At 57.5% G+C, this 12670-nt stretch overlaps 1 long non-coding RNA gene across 1 annotated transcript; it reads left to right on the top strand.

The window, feature by feature from the left end:
• Positions 1–3: 3 nt before the first annotated feature.
• Positions 4–3724, top strand: LOC109434819 (uncharacterized). Its single transcript, XR_012497123.2, has 2 exons — positions 4–2213; positions 2561–3724. It is a non-coding gene; the product is annotated as an uncharacterized LOC109434819 (long non-coding RNA).
• Positions 3725–12670: the final 8946 nt, after the last annotated feature.

The raw sequence follows: 12670 nt of genomic DNA on the forward strand, positions 1-12670 counted from the left end.
CTCCGGAAGACAGTGCTTCAGACGGCGTGGCGTCCGCCGGGTGCTGGGGGGGTGTCTGCGCTCCGCCCCCGCTGTTCGCACGGAGTTCCAACGTTCCAACCGAGGGGAAGCCCGGGTCCCTGGGGTTCGGCCCACCTCCCTTAGCGGAAGCTGTCGCGAAATGAAGACAGCAGGTGTGCTCGTTGTCTGTAGGTTTTCGGCGGGGATGGAAAGCTCCAGTTTGCGGCCGAGGCCATTCCGGACGCTGGCTGCGTCTGGTTTCACTAGAGAAAGTGAGAACAGGTGTGACTTGCTTTACACGGGCACCAGTCATGTGACAGGAGCATCGGGCGAGGACGCCATTGTGTGATTCGATTGGCGGGCTGACCCATTTCAAAGCAGAAAGCCCTCTGTGAAGTTAAAATACGTTTCCTAATTATGCCTTCTCCAAAATCTTGGCTTTTCAGACTCGCGGCAGCTGGCGCTCTGGATGCGAGGCTCGCACTTGGTCCCAGTGGAGGGCTGGGCAAGAATATTGGTTTACTCGCAGGAATTCCTGGTGCGAAGCCTTAGGAAGGAGTCTTCGTTCTTGGGCTGCCTTGCAGCCCAGCTCTGCCACTTTTGAGACCTAGGCAGCTTTTACATGTGATGTGGAGTCCTTGTGGGGTCAGGATTAGACAGGATATAACAGCACCTGGCCCACACGACCGTTTCAAACTCCCCTTGGGCCTGGGGAAGGGGTGTGCCAGGAGCTTCTGTGAGAAAAGAGAGTGAGACTGACTGACCACTGCCCTTTTGGTGTCCAGCATGGTCCTACCTTCCCTGATGGTAGGGTTGAGCCCACAGAGCTCAGCAGGCAGGAAAGGACACTGACAGGGGCCGCCATCGGGCGGGAGCTAGTTTCCTTCAAGGGCCACTACTTTGAGAGCAGTGTCTGGGCCAGTGAGTCTGAACAGAGATATGTGACCTTGGCCTGGACCAGGAAGGGCACCCACATGCACAGGGCTCCTGCACTTCCGTGTGACTGAGTAAATGGGAGATACACAGGTGTGGCCTCAGCTCCCCTCAGCTGGTGAAGCAGGTTGGACTGGTTCCTCTTCCCAGTGAAGCTCCACCCCATGGACTCAGGGATAGGCAGGGCGCTGGGAACGCTGCCCACGATCAGCCGCAAAGACCTTGGGGTCTGTGGCAGGACTGTCTGGCATACTGGGCCGGCTTTGTCCCAACAGGATGACTCCGAGGCAGGCGGAATTTACACATATGTGGGCCAGGCTCTGCCTCTGAGCCAGCCTAGACAACACAGCTCTGTGTGTGCCCGGGGGTGCTCACTCACCACTTCCCCATGAATGGAATCGGTGTGTGCCAATAAAAGAATGCGTACCCTGTCCGTGTCCCCGAGGTCGTCTGGGTGAGAGTTGGGTGCGGGCTGGGGCTAGGAGCTGCAGGTGTGCTGGGCCATGGGTGCTACAGGACCTCTGGTACCCACCCACACCCAGCCCCCGGCCTCCCTGTCTCTGCCTTTTTCCCACTGGCCACCCTGAGTCCTGGGAATGCTCTTCCCCTTTTGGATGCTGTCTCAGGACACCTGCCCCAAGTTTCAATGTTCAGAATTTTCAACGGAAATAGAGTGCCAGTCTTGAGGCATGAGACTGTTCTCCCAGCAAGAGTATTAGGGACAGAGGGACAGTCGTGCTGTGTCTCTTCTGAAGGACAACATTTGCCAGCTCCTATAATTGGAAGCAGGAGGCTGGACCCAGGATGCCCTGGTCTCTGGCAGGAGTTGTCTGCAGGTCAGGCCTTGGAATGACCTCACGTTCCCACCCATACAGAGGAGGTCACTGATGAGAGCAGGCTTTCAGAATGGTGTGACTTGATGGCGATGATAAAAACATTTGAGAACTAAATTGTGCCTGGGATTGTGACAGCTTACATGGGCCAGTGTGATCAAGAAGAACCTGGGCTGCGACAAACCAGGACGTCAGAGAAGCATACATGCTCCTATGGTCACCTGCTATCTGCTGCCGGCTCCGTGGGGCCCTGTTTCTGCCGTGCACATCCCAAAAGTACTTCACCGTCTAAGAGCTGAGCTGGTCCCACTTCCTTGCCTGTTTTCCGAAGGACAGGGGACACAGTGGCCCCGGTGTTGTGTTGTGTACCGTTGAGGCTTCTGCTTCAGCTCCGAGTCTCCCCACCGTCAGCTCGGCCACTCACAACAAATCGTTTAATAGCAGAGGGTGAGTTTGCACTCTAGTGCTTCTCTGAAATGTAGACTGTGGGCTCCGTGAAAACACTACCAAAGAAACCTGCTGGCAAGACGATGCTGAGTGCGTCCTTGCAGAGTCCTGGCCTGGGGGGCTGGGCTGGGGTGGGGTGTTCAGTGAGGAGGAGGCTTGGTTCGGGTGAGGTAAGGGTCCCGGGTGGTAGTTTAGGGCTGGCAAACAGAGTGAGGCCGAGGCTCTGAGGAGTGGGGAGTAAGCCGTCTCCGTGGGGTCTGTTGAAAGCCAGGTGTGTAAAAATTTTTTTCCATAAAGGTCCTGAAATGAACAGTAAAGTTATCTGCAACTTTTAGCTTTCTGTGCAGGAGTTTGCTGAAGCCTCCTGTACCCAACTGCCCCCTGGAGCCCTCTGCTTGAAGTCTTGTCCACACCGCACTCCCCACCATCCACAGGGAACCCTAAGCTCACCACGCCGAGGAAGGTCCCTCCTACTTGGCTGAGAGTGTTGTTGTTTGTTTGGTTTTTGTTTTTTGTTTTTAATCAGGAATGGATGTTGATTTTTGTCAAACGCTTTTTTAAAAAACCTGTTGAGATGATAGGGTTTTTCTTTTTCAGTTTGATCATGTGGTGAGCGACATTGATTTTCTCGTGTGTAGCCACCCCTCCACTCCCAGCGTTAACCCCGTCTGGTTGTGATACATATTGCTGCGTACAGTTGCTAAAACTTTCCAAGTGAGGAATTAGTGTGCTAAGAAAGTCTGTGTCTGTGACATGAGAGATGCTGGCCCGGGCTTTCCTGTGATGTATGTGTCTTTCCCGCTCAAGGCCCTGCCGTCCCCATGGCGATTGCCTTTGTGAGACAGTTTTTAGCTATATATTCTGTTTCTTTAGTGACGTTCTCTGTTTTTGGCTAAGCTTTGGCAATCTTTGATTGGTCGCCAGCTATGACTTACCCTGTTGGTGCTGGACTGTTTTCAATTCCGCAGATATCCTTGATCTTCATCCTGGGACGCACAGAAGTGACGGAAACCATCTGCTTCTTCGGGTGTTTTTTTTTTTTTTTTTTAGCTTTATGGGATGGTTCTGGAGCTGCGCTCATTCTGGGGCTAATCGGTCCCCACCCCTGGGCAGCGCCCTCTGGGCTGGCCTGTGCTCCAGGCAGCGCCCTCCTCTCTGCCTCCTTGACCTGTGAACTCCTTGGACTGTCAGCTCCTACTCCCCCACTCAGGTGTCCGCTGGGCCCCTCCTGGATCCCCTCCCTGCACCACCACCTGAACACTCGAGGCAGAGAGCTGGGGCGGTCGGGTCCCATTTCTTGGGACCACTGTGCTTCACTGTGTTGAAAACTGTTGCTTCCTGGATCTGGTCTGGGTGTCCGTGGGTTGGGGGACAGGGTGGTGATTGGTCCCTGTGACTCCATGTTGGCCAGAAGCAGAAGTTTCTCTGTTTTTGTTTTTATCCCCCACTCCACCCTTCCAAACTCCCAATTCCATCTCCTGAAGGGAAAAAAATAAACCCTTTGGACATGAGGAGCCGTTACCCCCGTTTCCTTAAACAATGTGGTTATATTGGCTTCCAGTCTCCCCAGGAGCCACTCAGCAGTGGTTTGCTGCTGAGCAAGGCCGCTCCAACTCTCTTGCTCCCAGCCGCTCCCAGTGCAGCGTGCCTGGTGGCCAGGGTCACACTGTCAGCCATGAGAAATGTTACAGCTAAGCTGGCACAAGCTACCTTGCGAGTTGCCCCTATGGGAAATAAAGACCCACAGATGTTTCATGCAGGCCCTCAGGGCCCAGGCTGCCACCCACCAGTGGCGCCCACCACTCGACGCCAGGGTACCTCAGGCCCCTGTTCTCCCTGGAGCCCCCATGGCGCTGTCATGTGCTCCCATCCAGACGGGCACTTTCACTCGGCTCTCATTCTGGGGTCCTTGCTTGACCATCAGCCTGGGGACGCCCTTGGGTCCCCCTGCAGGCCCCTGTGACCTGTAGCTGTCATCACCTTCCACGCGTTTGGATGGAGCTCATGCCCAAGATGGGTGCATGGAGTAATTCAGACCTCCGCACGTCTGAAAGTGGGACCTTACGCTGATATTTCTGGATTGCAGTGCTCTGGTCGCCGCAGGGCCAGGCTCCCTGTGCTCTGTGTGTGTGTGTGTGTGTGTGTGTGTTGTGGGGGGTGTCCCACAGAGCCCCTGGGGACCAGGATCGAAGCACACTTGCTTGTCTCCACTTGTTTTCAACGGATGTTGTCCTGTGTTTTGTCCCTCACTCTGCCTTTTCTGAACAAGGCAGGGCACTAACACACGAGGACTGTAAGCAGCTGTAGGCACCACCTTTCAGTTGCATAACTTGGGTAACCGCTCTGATTGCTTCTCTTGTGCTCCTACAATGACCGCCTGCTAGGTGGACACCTGCCTCACGCCAGCCCTTTGCTTTGAAGTGGTACACAGGATAGGGTCAGGCAGAAGTGACCCGTCAGAGGTTGTGCCTGGCCACTGCCACTCCCATTTCCCAGAGGGTAGACCCCTGCACCAGCCACCAGCAAGGTGCCAGTACCTTACCCCTCATCATTGCAGCTTCCCCCACGCAGTCAGAAGGCTAGGGCCTGGGTGTGAGCTAGGGCTGGGGCCTAGGCTAGGACTTGGGCTAGGGCCTGGGTTAGGCTGGGCTGCCTGGGCCGGCCCTTCTCTGAGTACCCCAGACTGGTCCCCAGGGAGCAGAGCACCTGCCCCGCCTGTGCAAACCTAGCACCACTCCCTCTCCCGTGAGGCTGGTAGGGGTTACCTGGCCCCTTCCAGGGCAGGTGGGGCCCCGACAAGACCTGTGACACTTGTTGGGGACAGGGCACATAACGAAGCTGAGGAAAACGCTTTGTCAGGTAAATGTGGATGGGCAGGGACCTGTGTGGTCCAGATGAGGCCCAGAGAGATGTTCCTGGAACATTCTAAGTAACCCCACGAGCTACCGTGTCCCAAGAATATGAAAGAACATGAGATTCCACCAGGTTAAGTAGAGAATGTGAGAAGTCAGCTCAAGTAAAGAAAAACCTCTAGACGGAAATGGAAAGTGTTTACTATCTTAAGGGCACAAAAATGCAGACTCCCCTATAGCAGTCACATGGTGACGCTCCCTGAGGGCCATGGGAGCAGCTTGGGACGTGGGCGTGTGCCTAATGAAACCTGCCAGGGGCAGCAAGGGACCCTGCCAGCTCCTGCAGGAGCTCCCATCCCCTGCCCGGGGGACGGGGACGGGATGGGAGCATTGAAGTTATGACGGGTGCTTTTTTGTGTTGAAATGGAACCGGCACACATTTTATGGGTGTAGTGCCCAAGAACTTGTCCTATGAGAGGGTCAGCTTTGCCACCAAGTCCTCGTGCCAGCGAGGGAATCATTCAGACTTGGTATTTAGGGTGAAATCCTACTAACCTCATGGGCAGTATTAGAAAATTAAAGAGAATTTTTGGAATAGCCTATGTATAAGTTTATTTAATCTAGGTGTCCATCTGTTATTTAACTGAGAAGATTGTGTTAATTCAAAGTTGAAATAGATTGTGTTATCTTTGTAAACACAGTTTAAAATATGTGGAGATGGGCAAAAGGCTCGAAGACACATTTTACTGAAGAAGACACCAGGTGGCCGTTAAACAGATGTCATCGGCCATTGGGAAAAGGGAACTAGCCCCCAGTGACATAGCCCCCACCCATCAGAAAGGCTGTGATTGAAAACGTCACAACAGCTACAAGAGACCTGGGTCTGCGTGTGTCACTGGTGGGAGCGCAAGAAACTCAGTGCTCCCTCCATGTACCCACCAGTCGCATTCTGAAGGCATTTGTCCCTCAGAAATGACCACTTGTGTCCACACAAAACCCTGGACACACTTGATGGCAGCTTTATTTATAACAGCCCCAAACTGGGAACAACCCAGATGTCCGCCAGCAGGAGGGTGGCTGACCCGCTGTGGTTTGGCCACACCAAGGAAATCGAGTGGCACTTGGCTGGGTTGGGGCATTTGCTGGGAGAAACATCCAATTTCCAGAGGTTGCATGCAGTACGATTGTCCTTACCTAACATCCCTGAAATGACAGACACACGTGCAGACATGAGGACACGGCTGCTTGTCGGGTTAGGAGTGGCGGGCGACTGGAGGGCAGCAGGAGGGAGTCCTGTGGGGTGGAATTCTGCATCTTGGTTTCGGGGGGGTCACTGGAATCACACAGGGATGTGATGACACAGTTTTAGGGAGATGTTACCGATGGGGAGGCTGGATGGCCGCACTGGGACTCTGTGAGGTCTGCTCATCCCAGCTTTGTGTGGCTTCTCTGCCTTGGTCTGGACTCCATCTCTGGGTCTGCAGTTTCTGTCCTGTTTCCTGAAACCCAGTGACAGTTCTCACGCTCAGCTTTTTCATGTAACATGGCTATTTGTGCAAAGGGATCACAGCCCCTCAACCCACAGCCTTAGAAGAGGGGACCCACTCAAGCTGCCGGCAGGCTGGGACCCGCTGCACTTGGCAGGACCTCCCCACAGGGGCCTCAGCGCACACAGCAGCTGCCACAGGCGTCACCTCAGTGCAGGCGTGCCCAGGCTCATCGCTCGCCTCTCCCCACGGGTGGGGCCTGGGTACTCGGTTCCGGTTCCGGTTCCGGGCTGCTCCCCACAGATAGTGGTCACAGCTGATCTCGCAGCCCAGGTGTGTGGGGATGTGGGCAGGCTCAAGACCTGCTGGCCCCTCCAGGACACACGGCCCTGCTTTGTGCCCCCCAGACCCCCCCCATAGGGGCACCTGCCACCAGGGGGAGGAGCTGTGAGCCTCCTTAGCTCTTCCCAAAGGGCGATGCCCGAGGCTCAATTATCAGCTAATTGGTCAGCAATTAAAAGACGCCTTAATTGCTGTGTTTACCCCCCACCCCACCCTGTTCTTGGACCAGCCCTGGTTCCTGGGGCTGCGGGCTATGTGGCCAGCTCTGTGCAGAGCCTGCTGGCCTGCAGACCATGTCCTCAGTGTCCTCGTGAGGGAAAAACCATCAGACTGGGGAGGACACCGGGCTGGGTGCCCTTGCCTTCCTGGTGTAGGGGAAGGGCGGTTTGCTGTGGTGCCCCCAGCAGTGGGCTTGGTCTGTGGGGTTGGGGTGGGGGTGCCCTGAGCCCACCCACAAGCCTAGGGTCACCTGAAGAACTGTCGCACGGCTGGGGGATGCATGCAAGCTGAGCCCTGGGGTCTCAAGTGCATGTTGGCCTTGCTGGAAGCTTCTCAGAGCCCCAGGGACCCAGCTTCACAGAGAAGCAGTCTCCTGTCTGTAGGAAGCACACTTCTGCCGGCTGCTGGACAGTGCTGCCTCCACGGGGTGCTGCCACGACCAGGTCACGGCTGCCTTTGGGGCCTGGGCACATGGCAACATGCTGCCTGGTGACCTTGGTCCTCGGTATGCAGGGCTTCGCCCAGCCACCTGCGTGGGGCCCAAAGGGACCCCACCCTCCCTTTGGGCCTGACAGCTTGGCACTCAAGCCACAGGGTCGCGGGGTTGGTGAGGGGTGTGGGGAGGGGCACTGGCATGGACTGTCCCTCCAGGATGGTGCATGCTCAAGTCGGCCTGCAGGTGGCGCCCCATGTCCAGCTGGCTGCTGGCCTGGATCACGTGGGCACTGCCAGCTGCCCCAGGCCGGTCCACCACAAAGGCAGAACTGTGGACCTGGGTCCTTTCTCAGAGAGGTGCTGAGATGGGGGTTCTCAGGATTGAACTTTGGCCCTTCCACATAGAGGAATGTGGGGGACCTCCTGGGTTGGTGCTGAGGCAGCCACTTCCCTGGGGTCCCCGCTTTCAACCTGTGCCCAACAGCCCCAAATCATAGCTTCCTGGGGTCCCCAAACCCTGACCAGCACCTCAGAGGACGTCAAACTCTGGCCATGATGCCTCCAGGCCCCAGGAGCAGCTGGGCCCTCTCATTTCCTCTGTTCTCAACAGGAACCCCTGAAGGCTGTCGACCCTCTGCGTCCTCATGCTCTCCTCCTCCCACTGACCCCAGGGACAGTGTGGATGGATGGGTGCCAAGGACCCGCCAACCGTCCCCTCTGCTCCACTTGAGTCAAAGGCATTCGTTCACTCAAGTACTGTGTGTGGAGTGCATCAGGGTCCTGAGAAAGGCAGGACGGGGTCAGGGGAGGTGTACGTGTTAGAAAGAGCTTTATTCTGAGGGGTTGCTGACGCCATAGCTCATGGAGGCTGAGCCGCCCTGAGATCTACCGTCAGGCAGCCTGTGTTGTTCTTGTTCGAGTCCACAGGCTGGAGATGGGCCCCCGTTTGACAGCCACCAGGCCAGAGGGAGCCCTCCTGGGGCCACCCTCGGGCAGGGCCATCTGCTCACTCAGTCCACCCACTGAAATGTCAGCCTCATCCAGAAACACCCTCATGGAAACACCTGTAATCATGTTTGACCAAATACCCAGGCACCTGTGGCTCAGCCAAATTGACATAAAATCAGCCCAGACGCTGGCTTGCTGTGGGGAGAGAGGTGCCAAGCAGTCACTTAACTGCGATGGAACCGGGCACAGTGAAGGCAAACACAGGCTGTTATGCAAATTGAGTTGGAAAGGCAGGATGAGGACAACCGGTCCCCCATTCCTATATAATGAGATGTGACACCACAGAGGCAGGAAGAGGGGCACGTGGGGAGCGTGGGGGGGTCTCGAGAGAAAAGGCCTGGCCCCAGCAGGGTGGTGTGTGGCTGCACGTTTGTAAAATCAATGTGTATCTTTCACAACTTCTCCCACTTCATACTTTTGACTAAATAACTGCTAGTCCATCAGCAAGAGCGAACAAACAGGCTTCCAAGGATCAGAGTGAAACAGAACTGAGTGGGCTGTGACCCTGATCTGGCTGGTCTAACCCAGGCACGGACAGCGGGACCTCGGGATGCCCAGGTCCAGCTCTCGGGACCCCCGCCCTGTGCAGCCCCCTCCCGACTCATGGGACGGCACTTTCGAGGGTGGTTATAAAAAGGCTGTGCCCTGTCTCGGGCGCTCTCTGTAGGACTGCTCATCCTGGGGGAAGCCAGACCTGGTGGGCAGCATGGGGGGCCCGCGCGTGGAAACCCATCCAACACCACTATGGTGGCCTCGTGCTGCACAGCCACCGGAAACTGATAAACGGTTGATAAACATCTTCAGGCACAACACTCGGGGACATTTGTCATGCAGCCACAGGTAACTAACACAGCGTGCCGCCTGAGCTCAGTGTCAGCGGGCAACAAGGACTCCCCTTTTCCTGCACCCTGTTCACCAGCTGCCTGGACCCTGTCACCGTCTGGCTGACCTCCAGTGTGGCCCTCACCTCCCAGGCTCTCCCACTGCCTCCGTCCTCCTTGGTTTGTGTGCGGCCTTCGCCCCATGCCAGGTCAGCTGAGGGGTCAGTTCTGTCTTCCGGTCCGGACAGGGCAGCTCAGAACACTGTGTGACCCTGGCTCCACCATCCCCCACAGCCCCACGGCTGCCTGGGTCCCTACAGAGCTGCCAGAGGGTCCCTGACTTTAGATCCATTTAATACTCAATCCTGGGCACTAGTCTCCACCCTGGGTAAATATGTATTTGGCAACCAAGGGCTCACCAGGACGAAGGCCATGAAAGGCTTGTGAGCACCTGGGGTGCCAGCCGGCCCAAGAATGGTGGGCAGCATGGAGTTGGGCAGAGGTGTGTGCCCAGGCCCTTGAACGGGGCGGCTGTGCCCAAGGACGGCGGGCCTCGTGGAGCCGCAAAGCAAAGACGTCCCACCTGGCAGGAGGCCACGGAGAAGGTGCTTTGGACAGCTGTCCCCTGTAAAGCGGGCGTGGGAGCCTGGTGCTGGGAGCTGGGCCAGGGGCCTGTGCTGGCATAGGATGTGTCCTGACGCCTGGGCCTCTGTGTGCTGATGGTGCGATAATAGGCGCCGCCGGGGAGCCCCATCGTACTGGGGCTGTGGTCCGGAAAGACGCCGGAGGCTGGCTCTCAGCGAAGCCTGAGATGGTGGTGGCCTCTCGGCCAGGCTGGGCAGACCTCCCAGCTTATCAATGGCTCCCGACCCACTGCTAGCCCAACCTTGGGTGCAATGCAGCCATCTGCACCAGAGCTCAGGAATAGTGGTGGGCAGGGGTAGTGTGTGCCCACCCGGAGTCCCTGGGGACTCTGCCGCCCTCTTCTGGTGGCACCAGCCCCAGGCCTTGCTCACCTTAGAGGGGGCCCTGGGGGCTGAGGTAAGTCCTGGACTGGACACCAGCCACATGGACTCAGAGGCCAGGAAGGGGCCTGGCCCCTGGGCCACAGCTGTGCCTCTACCCCATCCCAAGCTCAGTGGCAGGTGGCCACTGGCTGAGCTGGGTTGGGCCCCCAGGTCTGGCCCTGGGCTGGTCAGTGCTTATCCAGGGCTCATGCCTCAGATTCCAGCAAGGACACCCTGCTCGGCCCTCGTGCTGTCCGGGGCCAAGGAGGCCTGGCAGGGGTTCTGTTCTAGGTCCAGCCCTGCCCTCCGGGAGCTGGGCAGGTGCGGACTCTGAGAGCTGGGGCCGCCCACCGGTCAAGATCTGCTCCTCTGCAGTCCGGGTCCTGGGAAGACACAGGGCCTCAGAGCCCGACCCACACTCCTCCAGAGAACTGCCAGCCAGAGAGTGACAAGCCTGGTCCCAGCAAGGGCCATTTGCCTGCAAAAGAGAGTCCCCAAGTTCCCTGGTACAAATATGAACCACACAGCCACCTTCACGTCGGCAAAGCCCGTCACACACCCTAGAGCTGCTGCTGTTGGTTTGTGAGCAGAAGGCAGGACAGGGCATCACTGAGGAGGCCCCCAAGCCCTGACTGGGAGCAGGGTCCCCTTGGCCTCCCTGGAGTGTTAGCCCACAGGGTGGACCCAGTGTCCCCAGGGGCAGCACCAAAGGGGCCCAGTTACTACTCCCGGCTGGCGTGTGGTGAGCAACCGGCCTCCCTGTGGCTCGTCTATGAAGTCAGCGTGGCCGTCACCTGCCCGGGAGTTGGCTGTGTGACCTCAGTATGGTGGGATAAAATCACGACACACAGCTCCGAAGCCATGTCCGTGAGATGTGATAATAAAGGGGAGATGCCATGGTCTTGGGTGGAAAGAGCATAGTTGGTTTTTAACCTAATATTCATATATGTACATTCTATTTACTTACATCGAGGCACAGCGGAAAGTTTGTAGGGAGCGCACCAAAGTGTCAGCAGTGGTCATGGTAGACGAGGGCCAGCCCTGGTGGTGTCCTTCATACCCACCCGACAGTGGGCTGCCAGGGGTCCGCCTCCCACCACCCGCTCACTGCTGACCCCTTTGGTAAGCGTCTATTTCCCAGAGATGGTGCCACCGACTGCCAGCTTTCAGGAGAGGTCTCAAATGGAGCTGGGGATTGTCGCGGATTTCAGCGCACGGGCTTCTCTCAGCCATGTTTCATTTCAGAAGGAAAATCCCCTTTGTCTGCTCCCCGTGCTGACCTGTGCTGACCTGATTAGGCATCACAAGTGTCCCTCCCCTTCTGGGGAGAAAGGACAGGGGTGGCTGGTCTACCGTGAGTGCAGCCTTTGGTCTTCGGAGGAGGCTACGGAAACAGCACACCTGAGTGTGTGCTGTGGACAGGGCCTGCTCCATGGCCAGAGCCAGGCTAATCTACTCAGGACCTCCAGGCCCCTCTGCCTGTACCTGGGGACTTGAGGGTGCCTGGTGCCTGGGGGCAGGGGCACCTGCCTAGCTGGTTTGGCCCTGCAGCTACCCCAGGCTCCCTGAACCTGTGATAGCCTGGGACCTGGACAGGCTTCTCCAGGCACTGCCTTCCCAGCCCAGGGCCAGACTGTGTCCTCAGTGGCCAAAGGACCTGGTCCTCAGTCTCCCCCCTGGTGGCGTGTGTATGGAAGATGCATGCCCTTGCACACGCACACAGACACATGTGCACACGCTCCCGTGTCATGCACACACCTCGGCAGACCTGCTCCGAGGTGGTCCTCCCCAGCTGCCTGGCAGTGTCTCCACCACCAAACACTGTTGGACATCGGGAAGTCCATCCCCCGATGTCCCTGGCCTTCCCGGGGCTGAAAGAGCCTCATGGTTGTGCTGCCTGTTCTACTCGGGACATCTGAGACGTCCCTGCAAGCAGAGCAGGATGGGAAACCGGAGTGGGCAGGGGGTCTCCAGGTGGAGACCAGTGGGGGGTGCCGCTCCAACACCCGCCCTACTCTCAGGCCCCAGGGCCTCCAGATCACTGGCCTCTGACCTGGTGCTTGCCCGGGGCACAGACAACACCTCTGACCCTTTGGCTATCTGGGGACGTGCTTGTGGTTCCAGCACCATGGCCCCCAACCCTCTCTGGCCCAGACCACTCGTCACTCCATGTCTCCTCTTGGCCTTCGTTCACTGCCCTGTCACTCCTGCCAGGGGTGGGGGCATCTCGTCCTCTGCCAACTCCTATAGATTTGTGGTTTCCCCCACAGATTGATCCTTTGCCCC

The sequence above is a fragment of the Rhinolophus sinicus genome, chromosome 14, assembly GCF_057876585.1.
Source record: "Rhinolophus sinicus isolate RSI-liver-muscle chromosome 14, RSI-T2T, whole genome shotgun sequence".
Lineage (NCBI taxonomy): Eukaryota > Metazoa > Chordata > Mammalia > Chiroptera > Rhinolophidae > Rhinolophus > Rhinolophus sinicus.